This window comes from Ambystoma mexicanum, chromosome 9 (assembly GCF_040938575.1).
Source record: "Ambystoma mexicanum isolate Mex_15411 chromosome 9, UKY_AmexF1_1, whole genome shotgun sequence".
Taxonomy (NCBI): Eukaryota; Metazoa; Chordata; class Amphibia; order Caudata; family Ambystomatidae; genus Ambystoma; species Ambystoma mexicanum.
The window spans coordinates 271,763,684-271,770,523 of NC_090931.1; positions in this window are offsets into that span (position 1 = coordinate 271,763,684).

Sequence of the window (6,840 nt, forward strand, 5' to 3'; positions counted from 1 at the left end):
AAGCCTGTGCCCACACCCGATTGCTGTACTACTGCATGGTCTGCTATGATAGCTCCGCTAGATAAGCTTGTGCCCACACCTGATGCCTGTAATACCTCTGGTGCCAAGCCAACCATTAATGATGTGCCCTTGTCACCACCTGCCTCGGCTGGTCCCACCATAACGAGCATAACACCACCATCTATGCCCACACCACCAGCCTGCCCGAGTAATGTCATATGCGTTGCAAGCTCCTCCTGCTGCTCCCAAGCCGCCACCACACCCCACTCTTAGGTGTGCACTGGTCAACGCACGCTCTTTACCCGCTCATGCCCTCGATATCCGCGACCTTATCATCAAAGACAACCTCGACCTCCTTATACTTACCGAAACCTGGCTTAACGAAAGTTCGGGACCAGCTCTATCTCTCGCCATCCCTGCAGAGTACACAATCTTCAGGAAAGATTGTGCTAACCACAGAAGTGGGGGCGTGGCCCTTATAGCTAGGGAAACCCTCAGTATTAGGGAAACTCAAGGACTACTTGGGCATAACGGACAACCTCCCGCTCAAAATTGACCTCTCCCACAACTGCACCATTACCATGCACTGAGTTCCAGGACTCCCTCATCCTCTCCCTGTCTAACATTAAAAAGACATCCCAAGTCATAATCCTGTGCAACTTGAACCTAGGCCTGAAAGACCTGAAGGATTGCCATGCCAAATCCCTCAACATAGCTCTATCCACCCTAGGATTCTCGCAAACTATCTCTGAACCCACTCACATCAAAGGACGTACATTGGATTGGATTAATCATCATAAACGCTCTATTCTAATCACCGCCAACACTCCAATTCCTTGGTCTGACCACCATTATATTCAATCTGGCCACCAAAAAAGGGCACTCGGTGCCTACCATCCCATGTCCAGCAGCCCTCGCTAGCAGCTCACGCAAAACGGACCGCCAAGAATCTTGCACCATTTCTAATGGAGCCCGCTCTGCAGGCCCCATCTTCTAATGACCCCGAAACTCTAGCCAACACCGTTAAACACATCGTCACCCAAGCTGTTGATGCCATCGCTCCACTTGCCTTAAAGAAAGCTAAAAAAGTCAAACATTCTAACGCTTGGTTCTCTAAGAAGCTGCTTGAACAACGCTCAGAGAAAAGGTCTGCTCTCTCTGCCTGGAAAGCCAATCCATCCGAAATTATGAGGAATGCCTTTAACCCTTTAAGTGCAATGGGTATTTCCCCCCAGTGCCAGGGCCTTTTTTGGCGATTTCGGTATGTGGCCATTCAAAGCCTTGTAACTTTGTTACACAAGATCTCGGCCAAATTCGGCTCCTTTTTTTCCCCACATGTAGGCGGTCGTAACGCCACCCAGGATTCCTAGGTTGCTGTAGGGGGGGGGGGGGTGGGAGCAAATAAGGAAAAAGGGGGAAATGTGTTTTTTCAAAAAATGCCAATAAAATGATGTACAAAGAAGCCTGTGGTTTTTTCCTTGTAAGAGCTAGGAACAAATCGTTTGCTGTGCTGAATTCCCCAATTTCCTGGCTTTCAAGAACAGGTTGAGTGGAAACAACGAAAAAAAAATATTTAGATGTGGTTATCAACTGTTTTGTGAGAGGTAGGCGATTTTGGGCATTTTTGCCAATTGGACTTGCATGGACGGAATGGAGGAAAAGGGTAGGAAAGCCGAATTGGATGACAGAAAAGCATATATTTCTGAAAAGTAGACAAAATTCCAAGTTTAGGAAGGGGTGATTTGCGTAGGTCAGGCAACAACTAGGTAGGGGAAAATGCCATAGATAGGGGGAAAAGCGGGAAATTGACTGGAAAAAAAGTATGTGTTGGACATGGTTGGCTTGGTATGGCTTCTATGAATTTTGAGAAAAGCAATGCTCTGCTACATTCCCCCGACTCTTGCAGTTAGGAAAGCACACATTTTTTGTAGTGTTTTACAAAACAAGCAATACCACAAGCCAAACACAGCCATGGTACGCAGGAGGTTTATGCTCACAGCCTGAACAGACGCACTTAGCATGTGTAAATCGGGAAAACCAATGTGGTGAGGAACGGCAAGCATCCATTTTTGTGACTTGTGCAGGTTACAAAAGTGAAAAGTGTATGGTGCATAAAGCAGCGACTAAATGTAGGCCACATTTGGGAAATGAAAGGGTTGTGTGACAAAGGGCACCAGAAAATGGGTCAAAACGTTATGAAAACCACACAAACAAAACAAATGTTATACCTTCCTGCTTTCCCACAGGTATCCCGATGAACTGTACCCCACATGTGTGGGTGCACCTACCTGGGCGCCAAGGGAAAAGCCTAAAACACAGGTAACCCCAAGTCTGTTTCGACACCTGAATTTGACACTTTCTCCAGACAAGTACAACATACAGATATGGGCCTCGGGTGTCCAAGCCACCAAGGAAAACAGGGAACCCCATGCATTTCCGAAAAGAGGACACCCGTAGGAATCCACAGAGGTATGATTTGTGCAAATCGGCCCAGAATTTATTACCCACCCCGCAAATTCAGAAATGTGTGAAAAAAAAAAAATAACACATTTTCCACACATTTCACTCTGCACACCCATCGAAACACGCTGCCAACACCACATGGCCTACTGTCCCGCATTCCCACAGGTGTCCCGATGAAAACGGTCCCTCACATGTCTCCCCTTTCCAATGACCTCCTTTCTGACAAAATCCGTGGTGGCTAGGGCCCCAAACCCCCTCTCCCTTCCCATCACATGTTTTTTTTAATTTTGCTTTTTTTGTTATGCCCCCACCCCTGGGGGCAGATGGTCACCTGTCTGCCCCCAGGGGTCATTCTATAGGTGCCACCCATAATTTGGGTGCCGGGGGGGTGAGGGCTGCTGCCCCCCCACGTCACAAACGTTTCCCTGGCGTCTAGTGAGCATTGCTGCCCGTGCATAGAGCGCCTTGCGCAGATCCGCGAGCAGCTATGCTGTCACACAGGGTATCGTTGGAAAGGGGTGGATCTCCCCTTTCCAACGATACCCACCTCGATCTCCAGCTTGAAATACAGCCAGCGATCGAGGGGGAGAAATGTGAAGACTCGCCTTATGTTTTCACTGCAGCAGCCTGAAACGGCTGCTGCGGTGAAAATTACTTTGTTTCACGCCGACATGCATTATGCACGCCGATGTGAAACTGAAGGTAATCCAGTCCCCTGGCAGTTAGGGGGGACCACCCCCTCACATAGCCCAGGGGTTGGATTACTGTTTTGTGTGATCCCTGCTTTGCAGGGATCACACAAAACAAGGTGCCAAAAAGGACGAGATCTCTCGTCCTTGACACTTAAGGGGTTAAGGCCATCTCCAAGTCATACAAAAACAATGTCACCAAGGCTAAAGCTGTATCATTTAACTCTAGGATAAATTATGCTAAATCAGGATTCAAAGAAGTTTTCTCCATCTTTAGAGAGCTGGAAAAACCATCCACCCCTCCCACCCACACTCCTCAAGGATGAAAGTTAGTTTAATAGCATCCAGTCAGCCATGCTAGACAAACTCAACACCCTGCAAACTAAAATCCTTGGCCATCAAAAAGCTCTCAAACTACTAATAGCCAACCAGCACAGCAAAGTGCCTTTAGCCTCTAAACCCAAGCCCTCCCCACCGTTTGACTTTAAAGATATTACTGAATCCGAGGTCATTACTGAATCAGAGGTTATCACCTTGCTTAAGTCCATCAGACCTTCGAATTGTAAGGGGATGCCTGACCAGCCCAACTCAAAGACCCGGCACACACCCTTGCACCCTTCTTTACCGCGTTCATTAACTCGTCCTTCCAGGCAGGTTAAGTTCCTATTGGACTCAAGGAAGCATGGGTACACCCTCTCCTTAAAAAAAAAAAATAAATAAAAAAAAAAAAACATCCCTTGACCCAACTTCCCGGGTAACTACAGGTCCATCACTACTGTCCCATTCCTTCTAAAAATATTGGACAAAGCAGCATACTTGCAAGTCCAAAAATTCTTGGAAGAGAAATGCCCTCCTCGGTTTGCAGCAATCTGGATTCCGCCCACGACATGGCACAGAAAAGGCCCTATTAGACCTAAAAAAAATCAAATGGACGATCTTCAAGATGCAGGCAAACCTGCGCTCCTTTTGATCCTTGATTTATCTGCTGCTTTCGACTTGGTCGATCACAACACCCTCTGCCACCATCTCGCAACCGCTGCCAACTTCTCCCCTAAAACTTGACTGGATTACCTCCTTTCTCCAAGAAAGGGCCATTAAAGTCTTCTCCGAGTCAGCCTGTGCCACCCCGAGCCACATCAAATGTGGAGTTCCACAAGGATCATGAATAGCACCCACGCTATATAACCTTCACAAGGCCTCTTTTCAGCATGCTTGACTCCCTGGGCATCTCGTATACTAATTAAGGGGATGACACAGGTGCTAATCCCACTCACGGGTGATTACGAGGCAGATATGACCAATCGCAACTTCATCTACTCGACGATCCAATCCTGGATGGCGGACAACTGGCAATGCCTCAATAGTGAAAAAACAAAACTTCTGCTGATCGGTTCGCCCACCACCCTGGGTAACCTATATCAGCATAACACCTCCTTCACTATTGACAATATTCCCGCCAAGGTATCTAATAACGTCAAAACACTTGGAGTCTACCTGTATACTGATCTTACCATGGACAGACAAGTGAATGCCATTGCCACCTTGTCAGCATATTACTCCAAAATTATCAACGCAGCCAGACCTTTCCTATCACGGCAGAATTGCCTTACCATTGCTAGGGCAATAATTGGATCAAGGCTTGACTATTGCAATGCCCTCCAAGCAGGGACCTCTTGCAAAAACTTGGCCAAACTCCAATTGGCTCAAAACGCCCTCAGGGCGGCTACTGGAACTTCAAGGCAAGATCACATCTCCAAAATTAGAAGGCAGGCTCACTGGCTCCCTGTCAAGGAGAGAATCATCTTCCAAACCCTCTCCCTCGCACATAAATGCCTCCATGATCTTGCACCCCCATACCTTGTCCAAAGAATTGTTAAACACACCGCCACAAGACCACTTAGGAGGGGGTACACCAACATGATTCTCATGCTCAAGACCAAAAGAATCTGCGCTGGGGATCTAGTTTTCTCACTATGGCCACCTCCCACTGGAACGCCCTTCCCACCCACCTAAGAATGATTGAGTCTCACCAAGCCTTCCGCAAAGCAATCAAAACTAAGCTCTTTATATGAATACTGCCGAATGCCCACTGTGTAATATTTGTATGTATACTAATGTACCTGTAACCAAGAGACCTCACGGTCGCATGTGAAACAACTGAATCTAAAAATTCTGCTAAAATTCATGTAACAGCACCTTGATGCCTCTGGGCTGCAAGTACGCTATACAAATGCAAATAAATATAAATTGGGGCCTCCATAGTCTTAGCCATTTCTTGCATACAGCTACAGCTGGCCACAAAACCATTTATGTTGGTGCCCATCCCTCTAAGTAATATGCAGGTCGGATTTCGCAGTCTCCCGGCCGAGGACACTCATTGCAACAGAAAGCAGAGATGCAAAGATCTTACTCTCTCCATGTCAAGCAGAGCTATGGGACAGTAGTTTGTACATGCAGATCTAGCCCCTCATTTGCAAATTGGGACCGTCTCTACTTCTGCCAAGAAGTCAGTATTAGTCTTTCCTGCATTAGGTTTTGATTCCATAATTGCAAGCTAGAGGCCCAAATTGGGGAGGGGGGACGGAGGGGTCATCCATTGTGTTACTTCTTCCGTTAGGCTAACGGAAGTAGTAACGCAATAATGAAGTAGACCGGCCAATTCAGGCCTCTATCTTGCATTTATTCTAACAAAACCTAATGGAAAAAATCTCATATTAAAGTCCGCCTCCAATTCTAGGGCAGGACTTTTCCAACCATTGCTGGCAGGAATGCACGTCACTTTGTGACTGCCATGTTGCCAAACCCTAAGGCAGCTGCTGGACAGCTCATCAAAGTCGCAACTGTGCACTAGGCTTTTTAAGCATTATGAGAGGGCTCTGGCAGAGGTTAGTCTGCTCACACAGAATACTGTAACAGTGAGGTAGCGGCATAATAGATGGTACCGGGCCATGGAAAATGTACGTGTGGGCAAAATGCGATCAGAGGCCCCCCAAGTGTATCCACGGCTATCGGGTGTATGCCAGAGGACCTGACCAACACTCTCCCCAACAGTCATGTCATGTGAAGGCCTGAAAGGGGACGGGAGAGATGCATGGACATACCTATAGTTCACTGTAAAGTTCCAGGGCACTACTGGTAGTCACATTGAACGAGGGGATATACAATACAACCAATCGAGTTTGGGTCGTTTGGCAAAAAATATTTAAAAAATGTGGTGAGAAGCAAGTCACAGCACTACTGCAAAGTACTTTATAAACCAGCTTAAGCCAAGTAACAGCTTGGAAGATTACTTAACTATAGCCAGGGAGGCACCCGAGTACTTCAGGAAGGGCTCAGCAAGATTAGCAGCTCTGCAGTGTCGCCACTGGGGTTAGGCATCAAGAGCACCATGTCCCAGTACACGCAATTTCAGGTTTCAGTCCCATCTAGCACACCATTTAGGCTTACAAAAGGGTACCTCACATTCACACCAGGTTTGCGATGCAGCTGAAGTAAGTTGCCCTACAGTTTAGGGGGCCCTTCCAATTACTGTTGCAAGGTGGTTAAGTCACTGCGATCCAGGTGAGTATGAACCTAAAGGTTTGCTCTAATGTAAGGGCTTCAAACCAATGATTTCCCTGAATGATGTAGGCGACTGAGTCCAGTACTTGCAGTCGAGGCATGGCTCCTAGGGACAACAACAAAAAAA